Source organism: Nipponia nippon, unplaced genomic scaffold (assembly GCF_047370975.1).
Source record: "Nipponia nippon isolate SJK-2023a ecotype South Korea unplaced genomic scaffold, ASM4737097v1 scaffold_6, whole genome shotgun sequence".
Lineage (NCBI taxonomy): Eukaryota > Metazoa > Chordata > Aves > Pelecaniformes > Threskiornithidae > Nipponia > Nipponia nippon.
Genome location: NW_028262380.1, coordinates 48,899,992 through 48,924,784, shown reverse-complemented (window position 1 = coordinate 48,924,784; position 24,793 = coordinate 48,899,992). Strand labels below are relative to the sequence as shown.

Below are 24,793 nucleotides of genomic sequence, written 5' to 3'. Positions count from 1 at the left end.
ATGTAATGACATGGGAAAAGCTGTGGGAAACATACAGTAAATACTGCTGGAATGGGTGGATGCCACTTTAAATAAACACTGGAAGTCTGCCTTTCTCAGCTGTATGGTAGGCTGTGTAGGGTTGCTATCATGTTCAGTGATGTGTGCCAAACGACATCCAGGTCATAACAGCTTGATTACATTTTTTTCTGAGTCTATTCGCTGAGAGACCATTATTACAGATCCTGGGCTGTCAAGAGAAGCTTGGACTCCTGGAGTGAGCTAACTCCCTGCTGGAAGGAAACTAACAGCAAGTTCACAGGTTACAGCTGCATCTGTGTGTGCTTGAGTGCTGCTGTGAACGCAAATCTTTCTTTTGTTAGTCTAACTGCCTTCTCAGCAGTATCTCAGCCAGGTCCCTTACAGTGTGATCAAATATCTGGGTAATTTGGGATCCCCAGGTAGCTAAAGGCAGAGTTTAAGGTAACAAATATAAGTGCTGTAGGTTAACTTACTGGAAATACACTAGTACTAGTGAGATGCCCACTCCTGAGTTTGGTGCCCAAACACCCTGTCCTATGCTCGAGGAAGCTGCAAGTGTCCATGAATTGGATACACACAGAATATTTATGCAGATAAATGGAGAGGGATCCAAGTTCATGCTGCTTTCACGCTGAGCTGGCTAGATGGTACTTAGCTCAGTCCAGAAGCCATGTAACCATGTCAGCTTTCGCTGTACTATGCTTTTCTGTGTTGGGAGAGTTGGCACAGCTATGAAAAGTAGTTGAGCTTTCTCATTCTATGTCAGATGTTTGCTTCTTTTTTTAAAATAAGCTATTAACTTGATTGCTTTACCTTGTTATAATACTAATTTCTCAGTTCGTCCCTGTTGCTGTCTTTGTGCAACGTGCTCTTTGAAGTTCAAGGTTTTAGATAGCAAAAATGTCAGAACTACATGAGTTTAAGTGGCAGCTTAGCTCTTTCTAATCTGCTTAAGGAATCTTTTCATTTTAGTGCTTTTCTTTTGAATGTATTGTCTTTCCTAGGGCCACTAAATACGTGTTTCACTAGACATTGTCTAATTATTGTGTAATTTTGTATGTAACATTAGTTCAGAAGTGGATGCAGATGTTTTGTTGAAAATATTTTCTAATTTCCATTTTTTTAGTTTTAGAAGGCAAAAGATTGTTTGTAACACATTGTAGTTGGTATGTCCTGTGGATAGAACATGAGAGCCCTGGGATTCAAAAGTAAAACGTCAGGGAGGCCTGACTCCTGTGTAATGTTAGACTGGGAACATGGTATTTCATAAATCATAAAAGTTTCAGCCATGTAAGGTGCAGAGTGTGTCCTGGTGGTGCTGAACTTTCTCAAATCCAATTGAAGTTAACACCATGCACCAAATCTCCTTTGTTTTTCTGTGTAAAAGAGAGATAATGTTTAATGCTTTCACATCTTCATATAACACTTGAGTTTCACAGACAAAAAGGTGTGTGTGCACAGCCTCTGACAAAATACTGCTCTGTGTGTTGTCAGAGTAGGTCTCCTGTATAGGTCAGTTTGGGTATTCAATGCAATTTATGGAGCAGTTTTCTTCTTTAACTTAAAAGTCAAACTTTTCCCAGTACAGGGAAACCCCTTTGAGGGATTTTGTGTTAGAGAATGTTCCATCACTTGTGGCACCAGCAGGTTTTTTGTGAAACCCTGGTTTGGTTCTTGAACACCTGCTTGGAGAAGCAACACCCCAAACAACACCTCACCTTCAGGCAGCATGAGTCTCCTTTGTAAAAGTGTCTCCACTACACAAGAAAGGAACATAAATGCTGCGGGGCTTGAAGCGATGCTTCCTGCCTGCTTTGTCCCACCTGGAGAGCCCCTTTGCACAGTGGAGTGTAAGTTTTGGGGAAATGTTCTGTAGGCAGAGTGCTCTCTCTTGTTCATCGTCTGAATAGGAGTAGAGAAGAAAAATCAGTCCCCATGTATGTTAATGTAGTTCATGCTAATAAAAGTTGCTAGATCGACAGGTCAGGAGAGATCTCAATCCACTGAGTCACAACGCAGATACCTCAGAGGTAGGGTTTTGCTAAAGTTTCTCCAGCAATATTTTTCAAACTGAAATCACTGATTTTGTATAGAGTTAAAGAGGTAGCTTTGCCTTCTTAAGCATTTGACTTTTGATATGTATTACCAATAAAAGGGTTATATGCAAGGGTGGCTGCAGATAGGGGAGGGAGGGGAGACATCTACCTACCCATTTCACAGGGGTCACAAAACACCTGTGACATGACTACTACTTCACATCATTGCCAGCCCAGGCAGGTCTTCAGCTGCTGATTTAGAAGGCAAAGCCCCCTCACCCTGCGCAGCCCCATTACCGGGGCCCTAACCTTCCTGTCTCCCCGATACGATCTGACAGATCTGCCCTCCCCATCATGGCTGTGGGCAGATTTGTCTCCTCTGAGCTGAGAGGAAAGTCATATGAACGGCAGTGTGCCTTTTCTGCTTCTGCTCCACTGCGTGCTATGCTTCACGGACTCATACAGCTCCTTTCAGGCACTTCCTCGAGTTTTAATGTAGTACGATTTCATAATGTAGAATAAGCGACTTTGAAGCTGATATTTCAGTTTGAACGGGGTAGATGTAAGTGGTGTTTGGGCTTACATCATTTAAGTGAGGTCCTGGTTGCTGAAAGAATAAACACACAGGAAAAAAACCTCCACTCTATAAGATGCAGAATTGATTGCTACATTGAGCCATAAGGTCAAGTAAATGCTTCCCTTCCTCCTCACTTCCCACAAATGCTAAATAATAGACCTTGTTTACTGGAATTTACAAATTATTTTGTCTTTGTGAGTGATGCAATGGCAGTGCCCCCTACGCTCTCATTTAATTCGTAATACCATTTGGGGTTTTTTATCCTACATTTCTAACGCAATTTTTAAATAACTATATTTCTTGCCCCCCAGACAGATCAGCTCTAATTTTATAATGAGAATTTCAGTGTTAGATTATTTTAAAACAGAATCTAGGCCATATACATTATGTAAGGTTGCCATAGTAACAGTTTCTCTGAGGGGAAAACCGACTGTCCATAGTTTCCACAGAAACCACTCCCCGCTGAGACAGGTGCCTCCAAGGGAAGTGAAGGGAATATAAATGAGAGAGAGAAAAAGACGCGCACAGATGTCATATGATCTCTGCGGCATCCCCGCACTGTTGCAAATTCAACTGAACGTTTCTGGGTTTATTTTTAGTTTGTTGGCTTTGATTGCATGACTGGCACCTTCTCTTGTCATGTAAACTCTGGCCACCCTTCCCTCACATGGAACTGGTTTTGCAGCTGGAGGTACGGCAATGCTCCACCTTGGCAGTGAACTGACCACATCAGATACTAAAGTCCAGTGCTCTAGGAACCACTGTGCGTGGGAGAATTTAAACGGTAAATGAGAATTTTCCCCTTTTTTTTATTAACTTTTTTTTCCCTGAAAGAAGTCAGCAAAGACAGACAGGTATGGAAATACTTGCTTCCAGAGAGGAACCAGAGAGAAGTGAAGCTTGACTAGTTTGTCAGTTAATCGTTTTAGTCTTTTGGGGTACAAGCATGCACTGCTAGGAAAAATGTATTCTGAAAGATCAGGATGTAGTAAAAAGGAATTAACTCAAGTCCTAGGATTTGTTAACTGAGGAAAAAAAAGGAGAAATTTCTTTAATGTCAGTGAGGCAAGTATAGATTAACATTTCTGAAATCCTTTTGCACATTTTTTTCACAAATATTGTCGATTTGTTTTATTTGTCTCTTCAAGGGCAATAAAACAGTGACATTCATTCAAGGCTTAGTGCAGCCATAACTACAGATTAACACGCTGGCTACTTCATCTTCATCCTGTCATCTCTCTGCTGCTTTATGGGGAAAGCAGGCTGACATGGTTATTAAATCTGGCAGCTGTGTTGTATGCACATGGGAAGCAAGTAGAGCACAGCATATAGAAAATGAGTAGCTTTCAGATAACAGCCTTCTTTTCACTGCTGCGAGGCTTGAAAGGCAGCCTAAAAAGCTCTTTCTCTTCTTTGTAATCATCAGTCGCTGGATCAGTGCGCAAATATTACAAATACAGTTGCAAATGTAAGTATTCCTTGCCTGTGTGGTGCTTTCAGATTGCTAATCAGGGTTTCTACCTCAGTGTTCTGCTTGAAAAAGCAGAGAGATGAAAGCTGAAAACATCCTGACAGGGAAAGCTTCTCTGCAGTATTGTTCTGGCTTTCAGTGGAAGAGCTACTGAGGGAAAGGGATGCATGAAAGCTTTCCGGAACGAATAGTTTGCAGTTGTGTTTGTTGATTTTGGGAACGTCTGCTTGTCACTTTGTCTGTGAGGGGAGAAGCCAAGCCAATGCAGGAGGTACTTCTAGAGAGATGGTTTTCTGCTTAGATGAGACGACATTAGATATACAGTGAGAAAGATACTTCGGCAGTAATAGACGGCTTGTGAACGCATAGGAGAGAAATCTGCCATGGTATTTTTCACCTGGAATCTTTTTCTTTAAAAATCCATAAATGCAGACCTGGACTTCTCATTAAGAAAATCGACAGTACCTTATTATCAGAAGCATAAACAAATAGTCATCATAAGGGGCACCAGTAAGTCTGCATCTGACCTGATAAGAACAATGAACGTAGCACGGTGAGCAATGCATGTTTTTCACCAATCTCACTCTGTCTGTACATGAAGACGATCTTTATCTGCTATGTGGCAGGAAGGCAGGATAGTAAGGTGGTTGGGAAGCAGCGGAGCTGAAGGTTTCTCAGTGTTGTGGTGATGCTGTAAGGAAGAGAATTGGTATTTGTTAGTGTTTTTTGGTCTCATAGCACTGAAGAAACAGCATCTTGGTTTTTATTCTCCTTTCTAATTCAAAGCTTCTGTAGTGCCATTGTCCTACTGAGTTTATGGCTAGTGAATTCTTACTGTGCTGCGAATGAAATCTGTTTATTGAAAACAGCCTGTGATCACTACCAAGTACAAATGTCAGATAAATGCAGGCTGTAGCTGTTTGTTTGTGTTGCCATGTCACATTTCTTGCTTTATTTACAGGTTTTGTTATTTCTTGGGGACCATTGTGATACTGTAAGCTTTTCATGAGCCATGTGAAAATGACATTATCACAGTTAACAGGTGACTGCCATTAAGGGACTAGGGAGAGAGTTTATATGTTGTGTTGTTTGCTGCACATGGAGGGATAAACATATTTATGGTATAACCCCCTTGATAATGCTGCTGTAACACAGGTATGTTTGGTCAATCTGTTGTTTATAAGCTGCTTTTGCAATACTTCAGCCTCATCTTACAGACATATATGTAGAAATGCTGTCTTCATTGTAGCAAGTGAGAGGTGGTTTTGGAGCTTCTCTTTCCTTGTCTCCTTTTCCCTCATATACAGGCAGAAATTCTTAGCTGAAACTTAGCTGTGAAAATGGTCATTTTTGATGACAGCTGTGGAGCTAAACTTCCCAAGCCTGAGTGGCAGCCAGCCAACGGCTGAGACAAGTGGTGACCTTTCAGGACAATGTGTCTCACAAAAATGTCAAAATATTAAAATGGCAGACATCAAATGCCATGTGCGTGGGGAAGGGTTGTCAGCTGGCAGGCTTTCAGCTGAAGGCAGTTAATCCACTGCTTGCCTGGATTAAACATTGAAAGCCCCTGCCTAAATCTCTAAAATGTAGAGAAATTACTCATATGTGTCCTGAATAATTTCAGAAGTTCTTCTGGGAAGATCTGGGACATGGTTGGAAAATTTCAGAGGTGTTTTGTTTATAATCTGCTCAGGCATCTTCCTGATGGATGTCCAGAAAAGCAGCTTTTTCCCTTTTCTTTTGCACTTTGCACTGTATACCAGTTTTCCTCCCAAATCTCTTATCCACAATGTAAATGAATCCTGATGAAGCCTAAGCAAAGTTCATTGATGCACAGCAGGATGCTGAAATGCTGATAGCATGTGCACTGACTTTTTAGGCATATGCTCACTGAATATTAAACAGTCCCCTGCAGTTCTTGGTGCTGCAGCCCTGAGCTGAAACCTCATTTGCTATTACATGCATCGATGCTTTGTAACTTTCTTTGAAGGCACTGAGGTGTGAGCATTCCCATGCTTGCTGGTGTGTCAGCTTCTCAGATACCTTTACCCCTGGTAAACAGATCAGTGACACTATGATTGCCTGCCTTGTTGGTTTCCCCCCGCCGCATAAATATTTCTGGGAGGTGTGAAACTGCCTGATCCTTTACCTTGGCCTGTAGGAATGCCTGGCAGTGTGCATGGCTGATCAGGGAACTAGCCTGTTCACCTTGTGATTGACCTCACTTGGAGAATAAGAAAGGATAAACCAGTGACTGCACCAGACCAGTCTTTTCTGTCCGGTTTGCAACTGGCCACAGTTCAAAAAAATTCTCAGTGTTCTCCATGCAAAGTACAGGGTGAGCTGCCAACACAGGTAACCCCTGCAAAGCAGTCAATGGCCAGATTTAATGGTGCCAAATCCATTGTTACTTATCAAGATGCTGAAAAGGAATATAGTCCTTTCCAGTATTTCTTTCCTTTTTTTCCTTCCCTTTCAAGGCATGAGTTCTGTGTCACTCCAAGTTCTCTCTCTTACTACAAGCAAGCAACTTTTTCTAACTGTGTTTCAATGTTCTTCACTTCTACTCCTAAAGGGAGTGTGTCCTGCCCCCCCCCCACCCCGGCCCTTTAAAACTGGGAACACTGCATTCCACGACCACCTTCTCTCTTCTGTGGTCATAGCAAAGACTAAGTCTCCGTGTTGGTCTTTTCTTTCCAGTCAGTATTCCATGATCACTCCTCCTTTCTCCTAATTCCCTACAGGAAGAATTACGAAGCAAAAAAGGTAGGTAATGACAAACTCCCATAAACATTGTACAGAAATTAATCCTTCCTCCTTCCCTTCCTTTCTCCCTTCCTCCTGTCTTCAAATTTCTATCTGGTTTGCCACAAGCATTTCTGTGATTGGAGACTTACTCAGACTTAAAAAAATCTGTTTGGAAGAAGACATTATGCTCATCTAGTTGAGGAATAAAAACGTGACTGAGGTACCAATTAATGTAACTTATCACAACACAGATACCTAGGCTGAGTTTTGGATTTTGATCTTCAAAAGGCAAGCCACATGTAGGCACAATCTATTTAATCATCCCTGATAATGTTAAAGAAAAAATAAAGTAAGCATGCTGCTGTTTTCTGTGGGCTTTGCATGAAGAAAAAGATCTGAGGAAAATAACTGAATATATTCATCAAGAGCTGTAATTTCTTTTAAATCCAATTATACAGGGCTTGGTTGTTTCCTAAGAACCTGTGCAGTGTCAGATCAGTTCATTAAACATCAGTCATTACACCTGATACGAAATTCTCACTTGTACCAATGGCATTATCGTTTTAATCTGTATTTATATTATTATTACTCTTTACTATTTCTGTAGCATCTAGGAACACTTTTATTGGAAGGTCACTGAGCTACGTACTGTATAGAAACAGAAGGTAATCCTTGGCCCCACATTGCTTTACAAGCTATTTTAAAAATAAAGCAAAACCTCCTTATGATACAGTTACCACCTTTCTTGTTTGGCTTTTTATCTGAATTCAGAATACAGATGTCAGTAGTATGTTGTAACTGAATTGGTCATCAGGATACCAGAGTTTGCCTAGACATGGGCTTGAAATTGCATGTAATTAAAATAAGAAAATGACATACACTTACTGTGACCTTATTTCAAAGCCGTCTTACTGATTAATTTGGAGTATCACCCTGAGGCTGTTAATGTTTAGCCATTAAGTTAATGAAGTATATTAATTGAAATTAACTCAACTGACCAAAACATGACTATAATTACAAAATAGTTGTGGGCAACTGATGAAGATTCCCCTTAAAATCATTAAGACACTATTGTCAATTACTAAGTTAATAAGGGTCATGATAAACTTAGTTACTAAGGTAATAATATTCATTATTGAGTTTAATGAAGCATGTTCACCTGCAGTTATTTACAGGATCTAAATTTGAATGTTAATTATTGACATGAAATAGCAGCAACATGCCACATGACCGTCAGACGGTAATTGACTCATCATGGACCATATACTGTGATTCGGGCAGGTGAACAGTGGGGATTATAATATGGAATGAGAGTCTTCATCTGTATTTTCTGTAAGACCAATTCTTCCCATCTCTCTGCTCCTTACCCATCTTACAAGTAGATTTCAAGAGAAGTCACACATCTGTTAACATCACTTTTTCTGCTACCTTTTGTTTGAATGGTATGGTGTAAGGTACGTAGTAGTTTTTATACCTGTAAACTAGGACTGAATCTGCCATCTGAAATCAGTCAGAACAACTCTCTAATTTACAAAGCCATACTATAATACACTATTCCATTCTGAAGGTGTTTCATTTATTCAGTTTGTACACTCTTCAGATCATCCTTCATGAGACAAGGCTGTAGCATGTGAAGACAAGCTATAACTTAACTGAGCAATGTAACTGACATAACTGAGCAAAGTTGCATATTCTTTCTGGAAATTTATATTGTGCAAAGCACTATGATTTCTAAGTGCCATTTTGATTATGAAGTTATAAACCTAGTTGCATATGCAGGAATAAAAAATCTAAAGGATCCCAGAGGGCCAAGGTGCTGTTGGAAAGATACAATACCTTGAATTTCCCAGGATTTTTTAATTTCAGTTTGAAACTATACTTTGCAATAATATCTCTTTTTGCATTGACACTGCAACTTGTATAACCATGGTGACATATTAAAAACTAACAGTGGGCATTGGTGTCAACCAAAATTTAAATATATTGACAGCGGCACTGCTGTCCCTTCCATAAAGCAGTTGAAAGAATCTATACGAATGCAAGCTGCCAAACATGAAGGGCTATTGTACTCATCAAATGTCTTTGTTCCCTGTATGCAAAAAAAAAAAAAAAAAAAAAAGAATAAAACAGTCTGAAAGATTATTTGCAAGCATGCAATTAATCATAAATCCAGCTTGATCTTGATGGATAAAGCAGTAGTTTATCAATCTAGTTAGCTAGTATTTTGAAAAGATTTTGCAGAACTCATTAGTTCAGGAATATTAAGACAGGTGCCTCTTTTTTTTATGAGACAATAATATAATTCCCAAATGGATAAGCTAGAAGGTCAAAGGCAAAATAATTTATCCCCAGGAGTGGTATGGATTAATGTTAAGAACATTCTGAAATCCTGTTCTGTCATTCATGTATTTCAAAGCGTTCCTAAAAGTAATGACCTAATTTTAAAGACAGTAAATCAGAAATAACCAAATTACTGCAGCTTGTTTGTTTTTTAGAAAGATGTATAGTCTTAATTTAAAGGCTTCCATACTTTTGAGTTTCCTTTACATATCTAGGGGAGTAATTAAGAAAAGTTAAATACTTTTTCTGTTATGTTTCTCCCCTTGCCTTCAATTCAGTGGGAATTCACTCACGCAGGGGGCCTTTTTAAGAACCGAGAGAGTCTACAGACTGAAAGTGAGCTACCTCTGTTGAATACATTGTAATGAACCAGCTTCCATTCTTCTTTGGATGGAAATAGGTTCACTGAAATATGTGTCTTCAGCTCTGTCTTGGCAAAATGCAGAGAAGTAGGTGGCAGGGCTAGTTTTTTGAGAGAGGAGGTTGACATCGACTCCCTTGACATTCTGTTGCCCTACTGACATCTGAATCCATAGGTTGTTACAGCTTTTTTACCGTATGTGTAGCCCTCAGACAGATTTTAAATTAGTCATTAGTTAATGCTGAGGCATTAGGTAATTGCTATGTAAAAGTGAAGCAATGAGGCTGAAAATTGATTAAAGAATTAGATCAATTAACACCCAAATTATTTTAGCAAGTTTGGAGTTCCCAGGGCAATGTACATATTAACCTTGGGCCAAGACATAGCCATCCTACGAGTGAATGTAACTCATACCGCATATTCTCATGGCAAAATTTTACCCCAGAGGGGCTTCCAACCATCAGTGTTCTTACTGGGTGGAATAGCAAAAGTACTCTTTTTCTCTATAAAATTAAGATTGTGCAATTTAAAATGAGAAACAGATAATTTGTTCAGCTTTTTTTAAGAGCATGTTGAGAGTTAACAGAGTGAAGCTTGTAACATGGATAGCTTTGTATAGTGCTTATAATGAACACCATGCTATGGGCATCGGAGGTCTTCTAGAAATCAATAATTATCGATGAGGAAAGAAGTACTTATTTTCATTGTAATTGTTAGGAGACTCGTGATGTTTTGCTTTGGTTCTGACCTTGATTGTTCATGCACTGAAATAATAATTGCAGCTAATTCCTTTTTCCAGAAATGTTCATTTCTTGGTCAGCATCAGAGAGTGTAGGTAAGGTAGGACCACCATGCAAAACACTGTTATTTTTATTTCTCGGGAAGAATGAGTTTATCCTCTTGGGGCAGCAAAAGGCCACATCATTGGCTTAGGGTAATGCTTTTAAAAAATGATTCTGTCCTTAAAATGTCTTCTGAAAGGTTTTGCTTTGTGTTATTCTTGAAGATGTGAGGGCAGTTAGACACAGAGAGGACCTCACCTGATGGCAAATGCTGTGGACAGCAGAAAGAAGAAAACTCTTTGATGCTCCTTGATCCTCAGCTAGCTGGCCCTAGGAGAAATCAGAGCTGATGTTATGCAGCCCTGATTTATGGAGCTGGGAAATGATTGCTTAGATCCTTCAGCAGCAGAGACCCCACACTACTCTGATCCTATTGTCTGGAAAGCCTTTTCCTGTAAATATACTTCCCCTCCATTTATAACTGGGGAAAGTTTGAGTGTTACCAGAGCAACAAGTGGCACAACATCACTATGTCATCTTCTGTGCTTCTGGTGAACTATCTAAATAAAGGTGTTTGTAAAGAGAGCTGAAGAGAGCCCTTCAACTGATTGGTTTAATCAGGTATGGAGGTTAAAAGTAGGTGTAGGGCTGCCTATCACACTGACAGTGCAATTCTCTAGGTCAATGGATTGCTGTTTCTTTACAGGACTGTCTGTCAATGGGTATGTGTACAAAGAAGTCCATAGTGGTTTGTTTATCTGCTGATTCAGAACAGATGCTCAAATAGTACAACTTTCATGAAGGAGGAATTGATAAAGAGTGCAGCTGGGGTGTGGATGGTACAAGAAACTCCATCCATCATTTTCCAAAAGGCACAATGAATGGCTTAATTGTTGCTACTAACAATTGTTGGCCATTGTATTTGCTATAGACAAAGTATGATCCCACTAAGAGCCAACTTGGAGAAATACAGTGACAGGGGAGTCTCTTTTTTCCATTCACTTGGCTTCATTCACTGAACAGATTCCACTGGCTCTGTCTGGACCAAGACCTTCCACTATTGCTCACCTCCAAAGCCCACTTCTTGACCACCATGAGGTCTTTAGCTCGCTAACATAGCTGTAAATAGGGAAGGAACAGCCCTGACAGTGAGGAAATAGCGTTAGTACAATATGCAATAAAAAGAGCAGTATTTCACATCGGGGAATTTTTGTAGGGCAATATGTAAAGGTATTGTCTTCTGAGAGAGCTGCCCATGGGAATACTTATCCTCATACCACAGAGTTTCCTTCAGGGCCTTGTGAATTTAATCTGTCCTCTTTTGCTGAACTGTGTTTGATGTGTCTTCTTTAATATCTTCCTCTGCTGCAAGATTTATACTTAAGGCCATCTCTGGTGCAACCCTTTATGTAAATTTGACCGCAGTACTGATATCTCTAGAGGCCTTTACAGAGTATTTGATATTTTTTTATTTCTTGGGACAAAATACCTACCTGAATGGGGTTTCTATTTTTATCTCTTTACATGTTATCAGTCTTCTCTTTGTAATTGTTGATTGAGGCTTGCTACATAGGAGAGGAGAGATCAGTCTTATGAATGGAGAAGAAAGGACTTTTCACAACAGAAATGTGTGTATTGTTTGCTCTCACCTAATGTCTTCTAGAGGTTTGTTCCATTCTCTTTGACCAAAAATTTTGTGCCCAAATCCAGGTGCGTGTTATTCTTACAGATTGTAGATGTTATAGCGGTTTGTAGATGGAAAAGAAAAACAGTTGGAATTTGACCCATTACCTGTTTCTACAATGACGACACAAGTCTTTAACTGGTGTCAAAAGCTAGCATCCCAAAGTAGGCTTTCTTCAAATATTAGTACCCTCGCAGCAAAGAAGGTGAATGGTACCCTGGGCTGCATTAGGAGAGGTCTTGCCAGCAGGTTGAGGGAGGTGATCCTTCCCCTCTACTCAGCACTGGTGAGGCCACACCTGGAGTGCTGTGTCCAGTTTTGGGCTCCCCAGTATATGAGAGAGATGGACATACTGGAGAGTCCAGCAAAGGGCCATGAAGATGATGAAGGGGTGGGACCCTCTGTCCGATGAGGAAGGACTGAGAGAGCTGGGGCTGTTAAGCTTTGAGAAAAGGCGTCTCATGGGGGATCTCATCAATGTGTACAAATACCTGAAGGGATGGTGCATAGAGGACAGAGGTGGGCTCTTTTCAGTGGTGCCCAGTGACAGGCCCAGAGACAATGGGCACAAACTGAAACACAGGAGGTGCTGTCTGAACATCAGGAAACAGTTTTTCCACTGAGAGTGACTGAGCACTGGCAGAGTTTGCCCAGAGAGGCTGTAGAGTCTCCATCCTTGGAGATATTCAAAACCTGACTGTACGTGGTCCTGGGCAACTGGCTGTAGGTGGCTCTGCTTGAATGGCGGCGTTGGACCAGATGACCTCCACAGGATCCTTCCTCCCCGAGCCATTCTGTGGTTCTGTGATTCTGTAATTCTGTTAATGAGTGTCAAATAATAAGACTAAGCATAAATAGCTACAAATGTACTCATATCAATACATCCTCAGCATAAAAACCAACCAACCAAACAAAAAAAAACAAACAAAAAACAAATTAGAGTATCAGTGGTATGCTACACAAACACTAGGAAAGGACAGAAAGCAAGCTGCCTATATCACACCAAAAATTCATTTCCCAAATGAGTATGCATCAGGACACAGTGAAGTTAGTGTACATATTCATGCGATTTTAAAATAGGCATTCTTTGGAATAAAGCCTCTCCCTATTGTTTAGTGTTCAGGCTCCTACTGCAAAGCAGAGGATTTTAATGGTTCTCAAATAAAGGCACTAGAATTTTTATCATGCAAAGCAATCTGATTTTTCTTAGTCTTGTTCTCAGAAATAACTAACTCAATGATTTTGGCTGATTTTTTTTTTTTTAACAAGGCAAATGTCTAGCATGAAAAAATTCACCCCAGCCACTAAAGACTGTCAATCTATGAACTGCTGAAAGCAGGGTCACTTAATGGAGAAATATGAAATTACCATGCTTACGGATGATGCTATCAAAATGCACTGAAAATGCACAATTGACAACAAAACACTGCTTTGGGCAGACATCATGGCATTGAGTACCTCTACATAGCAGGGAGGTTCCTAAGTATAGCTGTAACAAGATTTCTTAGGAAAAATCTGAACGGTAATTCATTCTGTTGAGGATGGTATTAAATATCTCTGTGGGTTCTTTCCCTTCTAAAAGGTGGTATTGGAACTCACTGTAGAGGCTGAGATTACTGTGGATGAGGAAGGAAGTGAAAAGCAAAAAGATCAGTCCATACATCTTCCGTTTCATTTTTTGAAAAGCTATGGGGACAATTTAACTTCTTCCTTCATTCAAAACTGAAACAGATTTTTGAATCTGCAGAATATTTCCTTTGCAGAGTGCCTGTGTCCTTTTATTCTGAATTGTGCACATTACTGCTCTTGAATCCTCTGGAATATCAAGGGGTTCACATGTGTTTTGTTTTAGGCATCGTCATATCTAGGGATGCCAGTGGGACTGACTGCAAGATAAGCTTCCCTTCTGGCTGACTTGTGCTTTTTGCTGGCTTTAACCTGTCCTTAAAATGACCAAGAAATATAGCTTTAAAGTAACTGCGTTAATCCAAGCAATTGCTTAATTTTAGCAATTATATTGCAATTATCATTGCCTCCTTCTGTGAGGTCTCTTTCAGCTTGAGTTTGAGTCAGCAACCAAGAGCAAACAATCCTTTCAAAGCAAGAAGCCTCCTTTAAATGTGCCACATTGCTGATCTTGACAAGCATGCAGAAAAGCACAAGTGAATGAACAATATTTTCAAGGCCTGCTGTTCATCCAGACACTGGGTACTATGCAATATTGCCTCACAACAGATTTTGTTCCTTGCATGCAAATAGAATCACAGTGTGCAAGCTATAATTTAATCCATGTTGTAGACAGGGTCAACACAAAGGCCCTGGTAGAGCACTGGGCTGCAGTCAGGCAGCTGTGACTCTTTTAACAGAAATCGGGAAGTCCTTGCTCAAGGAATGAGTCAGCATATTCATTACTTTTAAAGCAATAAGAAGATTGAATGCTGAAAGAAGTGGGTTTTTTTAAAATGGCAGTTAAAAAAATAGAACAAAAAGCAGACTGAGATGGAACTGATTTCATGTCACTATAAAAATATCATAGTGATGCTGGATTCAGGTTATAGAGCTTTTATTTAATTCTGCATATCTTCAGAAAACCTTTATTAATTTAGGTAGCATTGGTATTGCTTTTGCACATACATTTTTCTTTATTTTCTTGTTTGAGATAGAATATACAATATCCCAAACTTCTTTGCTGGCTAGGTAATATTTCAAAAGACTTTAAGTTCCTTCCCCCCCAGTTAACATTTGCAAGAAATCTATCTAGACATTTTTGTTTGCAAATAAAAAGATATAATTTAGTTGATTTAGACTCACATTGAATAAAAAATTAAATGTCATGTTTAATTCTCAGTCATGTCCTTTGTTCTTCCATATTAATTGCAAGTATGTTCTTATGTAGATTTTCCCCCTTAACTTACAGTTGCTATATAAACGTACAATCACATACAAATATTTTCTTATGGAGAATTTGCTTTAAAAATGTGCAGAACTCAAAACAAAATGTATATTTCTGAAGCATTTTAGCATTCCATGAATTCCATTTCTTTTCAAATCAGTGAGAGCATATGGAACAGAACTCCATTCTTTCAGTACGCATTAGTTTAGTAGGTTTGCTTGAATTTTATAGACCATACAGAAATTTGTGATAGCATTGGTGCTTTCACTCTGCAGTGAGCCATTTGTCTATAGACTTGTTTGTTGTTCTTGCCTTTAATAAGAACCCTTGTATGCTCAGTCTGCTGATATTGTCTGTTACCCATTTTTACCCAGGTTCTTACACATGTGATTGACTGAAGAATTACTCTGGGATTATTTTGACCCCCAGTTCAGTTTTCTTAGGCTGCTATAAAGTGGCATGACATAATTAAATCCAGACATGGGGGTGGTTTGGTTCTGATTATGTGACAGCTTTAGCCATATGCTATTTGGATCAGGGGACTTTTATATTTTAATTGCGTTCTCCTGCATGGCTAAAGTTTGTAATGTCTTTCGATATTAAGGTCTTCTTTCCCTCTCCTACTGTTCAGAACACCTCTATAACAGAGCTTTGCTTGAGAACTAGCATGGCCCTATTTTTATAGGGGAATGGGTAATCACCAGGCACCTGACTTGAGAACAGCTGGAATTCATCAAAATTCCCACTTACTAGCCTGTTATATGAGGATACTGAAAACTTGGAGTGTCGTGTTTGCTTGCAGGCTTCTATAAGTACACATCATTGTCTTTTAAAAGCATTTGTTCATTCAAGTGAATGATTCTGACCTTTGTTGTGTCTCTGCAGTTCTGTTTCAAATGTTTAAATGATTTAAGTGTTTCTGCATGCTAGGTGACTAGCATGCTTTCTCTAGGCTTGCTGGGTAGAAAGGGGGTGTAGAAGTAAGCTGGGTATAGCATTTTTCTTGGTATCCCCCTCAATCCAATTCGGCAAGTAGGCAGATGACATAAAACGCATGGGTAGTCTCCTTCAAGGAGAGGTAAACTGCTGATCTACACTGGGAGTGGGGAGGGACAAGTCACATCTGCACCATGAGGCGCAGACCACTCTGGCCATTATTCAGGGTAAGCGTGTGTGTGAAGGGATTTAATTCCTTTTAGTTCCTGGATAAATCCGTGGCTGACCTCATTGATGTGACAGTGAAATCAGCGGGAGTTCTCATATGCTTAAAAGGAAGGCACGTATTAAAGTGCTTTCTTTGAACCAAGGTCACTGCATTGCTAATCTGAGCATTTTTCCTGTGATGGGCAAATACCTCCTGGTCTCTGAGCATCCTTTGCTCTAGTTGATGCAGAGGTTTGGTTCTGTGCCAAAGAAGCAAGTGGGATATTTACTGCTGAGTTCAAGATGAATAGGGTTTATAATGGGAGCAGGAGCCACTGCTATCTTGAAAGCAGTCTACTAATTAATCATATCTATTTGTTGTATGACAGCAAGGTCTTCACAAAAGAGTTCTTTTGAATATCTCTCTTGAGTTGTTCTGTGTGAGCAGGGGCATCTCAGTCCATAGAGAACTGTGAGGAACTGGGGAAGCTCGCTCTTTTTCCTTGTGAACAGCCCACATTGCAAAGGCCATACCTAATAAGGGAGGTGGCGTGTTTTTTCATACCAATTTTTCTGTTCCAAAGATACTGCTGGAAATTTTTATACTGTTATCTAGAAAAGTGTTCCTTGGAGATGAGTCATCTTGTAATTTGAAATTAGGGTGGATGTGTGTGGTGCTGGTGTCAGTGGCTCTTTTTGGAAGTACTTGACACTCTGAAAGTAGGTCTGCTCCAAAGCCACAACATTTGTCCTTCTGAAATATTTTTGTGAACTCTAAAGCTAATCATAGCTAAGGGGTGTTTCAGCACTGTTTGAAAAATCCCACTTGAAGTGCATGAATCACTCCTCAACAGCAGTGGAATTTAAATGTTGTGACTAGATTCATTCACAGAATGTAACAGAGAAATGCCTGTAGTGTAGTATAGCACGGCGCAAAGTAGCTTATGGCCAGCATGGTGTCCAAGACTGGCTAATTTGCTTTGCTTCTTGGCTGAGTTCTCTAGTACTTTAGGAGCACATATACTAGACAACTGTTTTAGAGCTAGCTTTGATATTTCTTGCTACCCTGCTGTCACAGTGCAGTCTAGACAAACCTTGAGGCTCAAAAACTCTCAGACTACCAGACTGCCAGGTGAGACGGGAAATAGAGGCCCTCAGTCTGCAAGTAAGGTAAAGCACACCTGAATGGCAAATGAAAGGTATGTGCAAAGAGTAGTTTGTACTTGAGAGGTCTCCTCCGAGCTCTGTGGCAACTGGGGCCTGTGAGCCGCCTCTTACCAGGAGATGGGACTCAAGGAAAATAGGGAGAGAACTTGCAGAGATGGAATTTAAGCTCGTAGTTTTACTGCACTCTACAACCCCAAAGTTAATCTTTACCCACAGTGCATGTATTTTTGGACGTGCCTCTCCTTTTATTAGTACATTTGTGTTATGTTTGGAATGAGTGACCTTAGAGGTGGCAGGAAATATTAAACAAAACTTATCCTGCCAAAGTAGTTATCCTGTTTATTGGCTTTTGAAGGGTATATTTCTCAAATCAATAATGAAAGTAGTAACAGTTTGTATGTCCAAAATGCCTTCAGTGAGAGCTTCAAAGCACTGTAAATGTATCCACACAGTACTTATGTGAAATAGGTAAGACATAATATTACCACTTTATAGTGGAGTATAAAAGATGAAATCACTAGTCCAGATCTAACTAGAACACCAGTGATATTCAGGTAGGATAGAAATAATATGACAGCTGTTGATGTACATCAGCCATATAACCCTTGTTTCTTTCCACACAGCTTCTAATGCTGTAATGTTTGTATTTTTGGTTACGGTTACAATTTCATAATAGTCTGCTGCTTTTGCAGTCCTGTGAAGTAGAGAAGCAAGTCTCTGTGTGCAGTGTGGCATTATTTACACTATTAAGTTCCAGGCGGGTATCTCTGTTTGATCTGATCCTTGGTGTGGTGTTACTGATGAGCTTGGAGGAGACATGACAAGCCTTGAAGACAGGCATGTTCTGGTTGGGGAGCTGGCAGATTAGGGGGAGATCCCAGCAATTGTTCAGCAGTGCAGGAAGGAGTAGTTGTAAGCCTGGCCTTTCTGTGTGGAGAGCCATGAAGAGTGAAGTACTGACAGCAGTTGTTTCACTAAGCCAGTTGGAGCACAGGGATATTTCCTGTAGTCAGATGTGGCCTCCAGGGGCTAGACACATCCTCAGAGTCTTTTCTGGCATTTGCTAGACCTCATGAAGCACCACCAGAGGGTTAAATAGTTCCACAGCGTGTCGCTCGCTCTCTAATTAGGAAATGGTCCAAGAGCTCAAAGTTCAAAATGCACATGGTCTGAGCTGGGACTAAGCCCAAGTTCCCATTGATTGCAGCCTCATATGTTAGTGTGCTGCATCTGCACATGATCTCTTCCTCTTGCCATTTCTGCCATTTGGTTTACTTTTTTAAAGAAAAATGAAACAATTAATCTACAGGGTTTCACTTCTTTTGTCACTATCCAAAGTCTTTCATTGCTTGAGCTTGTGTGCTTTCTGGGAATAACTTGTGACCGACTTTATAATTGAAACCAGGCCAGTAAAACATGACAAAAATCTTTTCACTCCACTCCATTCTGCAGCATCTGCAGCTACTGCTGGAGAAGCAGGAGAGGTTTCCTCCCAGCACAGGCATAGATATGAACTGGTCAGGCTGAGCCTCAGGGGGCCTGATGTTGCTTGTTGGCCCCCAAAGGAGAAGCAGAGGACAGGCAAAATGGCATCCAGCTGGGATTGTGTTTTGAGAAGAAAAGGCAGAGTGAGGCTAGGCTGAGGCCACAAAAAGGGAAAAAACAGAGTTACTAAGCAAAGAATAAATGGTAGAAGCCAGATGCATGGATGGTAATATGGAAGGGGACAGAGTCAAAATGTTTCCCTATGGAGCCTGCAACCTAGGGAGTGGGCAAAGTTAAGTTCTGGTAATTCATAACCCAAATACTTTCTGTTTTCAGATGCAGAAAACTTAAATGTTTCCCTTTTTTGCCCATCAGAATCTTCATCCAATTTTTTTTTTCCCTAGGAAATCAAATTTTTACTATGTTTTCAGAAACTTGCATTTAATTAAAATAAAGCCTCACCTTCCTTTGGAAAATACATTTCAATAAAACATTTTAGTGCTTGCTGGAAATCAAACAAGGGGTTACAGGAGCTTTTGGGACCTTGTGTTTAAGAGTGGCATGGTTTTAGGGCTCATAGTTTTAGGTCTCACCTAGCATGGATGGTAGCTTCTGGGGATGACAGCCAGCTTTCTGCTTATGAAAAAGAAGGTGGTGATTCTGGTCTCCACCTCTTTCCCTCTCCTGCTTCCAGCCACATGTGTTTACTGCTTCCCTCTGCTGGCTCTTGCACTGTTTAACATGGCAGGGAGATGAGTCAGATTATTAACCTGTCTGAAAAACATATCCAGCAAGACAGATTTGGTCTGTGAGCTTCCACGCCATTCCTGGAACATGTGTAAGGGAGGGGGCAGGCCGGTCCAGCTAGGAATGGCAATGAGGAGAGCGGGCAGGATAACCCTTTTGGTAAAAGTAAGCTGTTAAATCAGCTTGGCCATCTCACTTAGCTGGTGCCTGAGTTGGTACCACTGGCAGTGCTGGTAGCAATTTTCCTGCGTCATACAAGGCTTAAGGACAAAGAGGCAGCTTCATCCTTGGCATAATTCTACGAGTGGAGTCTCAGGAGTTATACCCAGGGTGACTTTGTCTAAAGTGTGCCTTTTCAACACAGTCCACTAAATCAGCTCATTCTTGCTCTCTCTTTTGTTTCTTTATTTGTGGCTACACTGAATTAGCATCTTAAATAAATTGCCATGGGAATCAGAGACGCAATAGCTAGCTTGCTTTCTCTTGTGCATCTACAAACGGTCTTTTCATAGCAGTCTTTTCACAATCTCATGTACAGTGTTTGGGCACTTGATCTATATCCATCAAGGGCTTTTGATGCCTATCCTGTTCCATAAAAAAAAAATCTAACAGTGTAAGGTACATAACATATGGTATATGGTTGATTGATAGAAAATTTCTAGCACGTGTAATTTATATATGTAGATGAAACATCTCGCTTTCTGGAGTGACTTGTCATCTATTTATTGCTCCTCACTCCCATTCTGATACATTATTTCTGTATTTTGTGACACGTGGATTGTAGAAAAGAAAGAAGAATAGATAGCTTGATTTGATGAAGCAGGGCATTCTCTGCATAGAGGACAAGGTAGAAAAAGAGAGCTTTGTAGGAAGAGAGAAGGCTGAAAAGACAGGCCTTGTGATGAAGAGAGCTGTGGGAGCGGATCAATAAGGAGAAATTCTGAAAAGGCCTTGAAACTCAGGACAAGAAAGCATGGCTTTCATGGGGATGTAGGCAATGTGGCTGGGGTATGGAACAAAAGATAACCTCAGTTGCTGAATTTTCTGTGGAGAGCAATGTAGGTGCATTGGGAATAAGATCCAGGCTCAGTAATCAAAATAAAGTAATCAAATACTGTGATCACATGGTGGATCTGGGCAGAGATTTATGTGTTAAAAATACTAGAAGAAGAGAGCTCTGGTAAAATAATGTTGTTAATGTGGATAGCACAGGGTTAACTAAGCAGGAAATCTGGATTAAAGTATAGGCAGTGGAGGTTATACACTTGGGTGGCAGCTGATGGAGCCGTGCAATTGCACCAGAATCTCAGATATCATTGAAGAATGTGCCTAGCGTGTCTCACTGTGAAGAAAAACTTGCAAACGTGACCCCAGCACATTGTGATGCAGCAATATGTGCCAGAACTCGTGCACAGCCTGTCAGCAGAAGCTGCGATATGCCTGCCCATCTGAACGAGGTGCTAACTTCAGCATCTGCTTCTGCAGGGGGCTCAGCTCCTTTACCAGAGCAGAGGGGGAGGGAAATGACTTGTGCCAAGATTATACAGTAATGAATGTAGTGTGATTGGCCTGCTTTAATTTGCTCCCAGAAAAGGATCTTAAAATTAGGAGCTGTCAAGGAATTTAATACAATATGCCTAAAATACAGGGTAAAATATGGGACCAGAGAAAAGCAGAAAGCTGAAAAATAGAAATGCATGCTTATAAATCATTGACATAATAGTACAGGAACCTGCACAAGCAAATAGGAAAAGCTGGATAGAAGTAGGATGCCTTGGGAGTGTGAGGGAGGAAGAGGTAGATGCTGAGAGAAGAATTAATCAGAAAGGTCAGAGAAAAAACGGTGAAAGCCAAAAAGATAGTATGTTTTTAAGGACGATTTTAATTATTTCCAAAGCAGAAAAGAGCTCAAAGATGCTGAGGCTGAAGTACAAAGTATGATATTTATGCAGGGAGTTATTATAAGAGACTTGATGAGACTGATTTTGGTGGCAGACAGGCCTCACAGCCAAACTAGAGGCATAAGAAAGTAGGACAGAGCTGGGATGAAATGGGATCAGCAGCTGTAAGCGGGGTATTCAATTAACTAGGAACAATTCACTTCAAACAACAAAGGAGAGAGGAACTTGGGGAGACAGGTGGGATCATAGATGGCTGAGGCAAGATCAGAAGGAGCTTAAATTTCAGGGAGTATTCACTCCATGCAATACCTCTTCTGTCTCTTTAAGATCACTAAACTGACAGAGAAGTATTTGCTTCTGTGCTACATTACCTTTCCTTGAAATGATGGGGCGGAGGGTGTGTGGACACAGGACAGAGGGGGGCACAGTGTGGTGGTGAAGAGAAGGAAGACCCAATACCTCCACTTTTGACAGCAGTAAGTTGCTGGATCAGCTTGGTTGCCTCACAGAACCTTACCCTAAGGTGCCTATGTTGTGACCGTGCTCTTTTGGGGAGATCAAGACCAAAAGAACAAGCAGTTAAGATGGAGGTGAAGAGAAGCAATCATAGGAGGGTCAATGAAGGTCAGGGGGTCAGGTCAAGAAGGTCAGGGTAAGACATTTGTGACAGAGAAGTGAGAAACCCCAGTGTCAACAAATGAAGTGTGTTAGGAAGGATGCGAATAAGAAAAAGGGTGGAGAGAAGAAAAATCAGACTTTGCAAGTGAAACTTCTTTACAGTGAATATGGGCTAAACTTAATTCACAGGTTTTTTGTTAGTTTGTTTGTTCCTTTGATTGACCTAAAAGGAACAATGCATTGGGGATGCTTGTGGGTTTTCTGAAAGTGTTTGTATGAATACGCAGCAAATATGTGCTTTTCCTGAAGTGACTTACAGATTTTTTTCCTTCCGCCTTAAGTAGTTTACTGCCTAGCAGTAAACCGTCAAGCACTAGCCCTTCCTAGTCAGTCCCTCTTGTTGCCCTACTTAAGAATGAAACACAATATCTTGAACACCCAGAATGCGAAGAAGCTAATCATTGGCTCACATTGTGGCTGGCAGGGCAGGCCCGCCTCTTTGGCTTGTGCTGACAAGCTGTTTATGTTTGTGCAAGGCCACCCTTTAACTCAGCCGCCTGATGGCCATAATGGGACCAACTGTCTGAATGCTGCAGGGAGCTAAACCTTCTGGTCAGAGGCACAGTGAATTTCAGTCTCTGGTACTCCTGCGGGGAATCTATGGAACACTAGTAAGTAGCCTTCTGTCTTGTTGTGGCTTTTCTCATAAGACTAAGGGCATGTTTTAGCAAGGCAGGTAGGCACCGTCATTCAGAGAGGCAGCTATTAAAGTATTTTCCTCTGTCTGAAGTAAAAGAGCAGCTACTTTGTATGCACTGTCATGACTACAAGGACTACATTATTTCAATCTCAAATCAGACCTTCCTAGGAGGCATGAGGGAAGAAGTTAATAGGGACACAACCCATTTAAACTTGCCAGTTGTTTTTTTTATATATGACTTTAATTAATCTGCATCTAGTTCTCATTTTTAGCTGCATTTCCAGTATTTGATCATCCAGTCGTGTTTCAAACAGCAGTTTTTGCAAGGTCATAAGTAGCGTTGTTCGGAAAAACGTGAAGGGGCTAGAAATGGGATACTATAAAATGAATGCTCCCAAAAATACTGATAGATGCTGTCATATTCTAAGATATATGCCTAGCAGTAGAAAAAGCAGTCATGTTCAGAGATTTCAGTCCTCTTTGCTGGCTGCTATTAGGAAATGTTCACAGCTCCACAGAGCAAAAGACTGCAAAGATGGAACGAGCTTTTTGTGTCTTTAATACATCCTTTCTAATGTTCAGAATTTTAAATAAAATATTCCATGTTTGGACAGTATTCTTCAACAGAATCCTGCATTGCAAATGTTGATGGACTTTTCACACTTTCTCTTTTACCCTTTACACCAGCAAAGAAAATCTTAATGTCCCTGTCAGAGCTGGATACCATGCACAATCTCAGAACTAGTCTGCTTCTGAAGTTTTGGCAAGTCTATGTCTGATTTCATGTGGTAGCTGAGGAGCTCTTCTATAGCTCTCATTTTATAAATGAAGAAAATAAAGATATGACTTTGCCATGATCATAGAGCAAAGTAAGTGTCAGCACTCAACAGTCTATTACTGAGGTCACTGCACTATATTATTTATTTTTCTTCCTTTCATTTATTTTACAAATTCTATCAGACAGTGCGAATAGTAATTTCTAGGGACGACTCTGTGCACCTCACAGGGTTCAGATTGGCTAAGTAAGTAACTCATGATTTGGCTGCTTATCCAAACAACTATGAGATCAAAACTGGGTGGGAAGCCTCAAGCAGAGTAGGCTGCAGCAATATTTTTAGTTCTTCCTTCTTTTGGCAGGGCTGGAAGTGTCCCATATGGCACTATGACAGCACTTCAATATTGCCAGGATGGTCCTTTCTCCAGGGTACTTCTTCAGCTCTTTCCTGAACCAGAAGTGCCAGGATCTTCTGAAAATTCAGCTCAGGCTTTGAGTTCAAGACACCTGGGTGAAAAAAAGCAGCTGTGACTGTAAATAAGCATGTTCACTATGCCTCCTTTTAAAATCACAAGAATAACCTTACTTCTAAGTTTCAATCAGATCTTTGTTAGCCTTGAGTCATGCCAAGAAAATAAAAGCAAATCTGAAGCGAGGCCTGATGCCACGTTCTTTTCAGCTTGTCTAACTTGCCCCCTATGGATGCACCCAATAGGGGGATGCCCTGGGGGTTGTGCCCTTGTCTCTGCCACGCTGCTTGTGTTTTGGGGCTGTACACAGCTTCTGCAGGCAGCCCTGATGCAGTCTGGAAACCTTTGGCTCAACTCTCCTACTCATCTATAATGCTTTTTAAGGACTGCATCATTCAATGAGTCTTGAATTGCAGAGAGCCAGTCAAGCAATGTTATCTGTGGGAAGCAGTGGCTAAGAGACAGTTAGACAGAAACTTTCAAATAAAACTGGTCAAATTATGGGCAGCTATTGTACTTAGTACATTTTAACTAGATGGGTCTTGATACTCACAGTTGTTCAGCTCTGAGGCTGAGCCTTCTCACAGCAATACAGTGCATGCGTGATAGTGTATGAACTAAAGCTAATTACAGCAATAAGCTGCTTCTCTGCCAGACTGTGAACACAAGCCAGAGGTTTTCAGTCACTCTAAGTAGCAGATAGATACTGAGCCTTGATTAGTAAAGATGAAAATGAAATTGTTTTTTGTCTATATATTAAGAAAGCAGGATCTCAGTACTGAAGTAACAATGAAAGCCATGAGATAGATACACATCAGGCATAAATACACACCTAGGAGGTTTTGCTGTGCTCTCTCAGTACATAGTTAGG

General features: G+C 40.6%; 1 protein-coding gene across 6 annotated transcripts in view; it reads left to right on the top strand.

The window, feature by feature from the left end:
* TRIM2 (tripartite motif containing 2) overlaps positions 1-24,793 on the top strand; it is a 118,449-nt gene that overhangs the window by 23,574 nt on the left and 70,082 nt on the right. For 2 of the 6 annotated variants that reach the window (XM_087736962.1, XM_087736957.1), the window contains exon 1: positions 4,265-4,658. The exons of 1 other annotated variant lie outside the window; for it this stretch is intronic. The gene's annotated coding sequence lies outside the window, so the exon portion shown is untranslated. Of the gene's footprint in view, positions 1-3,180; positions 3,419-3,970; positions 4,103-4,264; positions 4,659-22,503; positions 22,649-24,793 lie in introns of those variants that run through there. 3 more of the 6 variants (XM_087736953.1, XM_087736959.1, XM_087736955.1) reach the window with 3 other exon arrangements.